The sequence below is a fragment of the Arachis ipaensis genome, chromosome B05 (assembly GCF_000816755.2).
Source record: "Arachis ipaensis cultivar K30076 chromosome B05, Araip1.1, whole genome shotgun sequence".
Taxonomy (NCBI): Eukaryota; Viridiplantae; Streptophyta; class Magnoliopsida; order Fabales; family Fabaceae; genus Arachis; species Arachis ipaensis.
Window position 1 is genome coordinate 80,580,228 of NC_029789.2, and position 1,446 is coordinate 80,581,673.

Here is a 1,446-nt window from a genome sequence, read left to right on the forward strand (position 1 = left end):
AATGTTAAGGCAATCAGAAGTTTTCTGGGGCATGCAGGATTCTAGAGGATGTTTATAAAGGATTTTTCAAAAATTGCAAAACCTCTGAGCAATCTGCTAGCTGCTGACATGCCATTTGTGTTTGACACAGAGTGTCTGCAGGCGTTTGAAACTTTGAAAGCTAGGCTGGTCACAGCACCAGTTATTTCTGCACCACACTAGACATTACCATTTGAACTAATGTGTGATGCCAGTGACCATGCCATTGGTGCAGTACTGGGGCAGAGGCATGACAAGCTTCTGCATGTCATTTATTATGCTAGCCGTATTTTAAATAATGCCCAGAAAAATTACACAACCACAGAAAAAGAATTGCTTGCAGTGGTTTATGCCATTGACAAGTTTAGATCATACTTAGTAGGATCAAAAGTGATTGTGTACACTGACCAAGCTGCTCTTAAATATCTACTCACAAAGCAGGATTCAAAACCCAGGCTCATAAGATGGGTGTTGCTTCTGCAAGAGTTTGATATTGAAATAAGAGACAGAAAAGGGACAGAGAACCAAGTGGCTGATCATCTGTCCCGGATAGAACCAGTAGAAGGAGAGTTTCCCCCTTCTATTGAGATCTCTGAGACCTTTCCGGATGAGCATTTGTTTGCCATTCAGGAAACACCATGGTTTGCTGATATTGCAAACTATAAAGCTGCAAGGTTCATACCCAAGGAGTACAGCAGGCAACAAAAGAAAAAATCAATTACTGATGCAAAGTACTACTTATGGGATGAACCCTATCTCTTTAAGAGATGTGCAGACGGAATAATCCGTATGTGTGTGCCTAGAGAAGAAGCACAGAGGATCTTATGGCATTGCCATGGATCACAATATGGAGGCCATTTTGGAGGTGAGCGAACAGCCACCAAGGTCCTCCAATGTGGCTTCTACTGGCCTACACTCTATAGGGATTCTCAAGAGTTTGTACGTAACTGTGACAGTTGCCAAAGAGCTGGTAATCTGCCTCATGGTTACGCCATGCCTCAACAGGGAATCTTCGAGATTGAGTTGTTTGATGTATGGGGAATTGACTTCATGGGACCTTTCCCTCCATCATACTCAAACACTTATATTCTGGTGGCAGTTGACTATGTATCAAAATGGGTAGAGGCCGTTGCCACACCCACCAATGATACTAAAATAGTGCTGATGTTCCTCCAGAAACATATCTTCAGCAGGTTTGGTGTCCCTAGAGTACTAATCAGTGATGGGGCACTCACTTCTGTAACAAACAGCTTTACTCTACCATGGTCCGGTATGGGATTTGCCACAAGGTGGCGACTCCATGTTATCCACAGACAAATGGGCAAGCTGAAGTTTCTAACAGAGAACTAAAAAGAATCCTAGAATGGACTGTAAGTATCCGTAGAAAGGATTTGGCAAGAAGCTTGGATGATGCTCTGTGGGCTTACA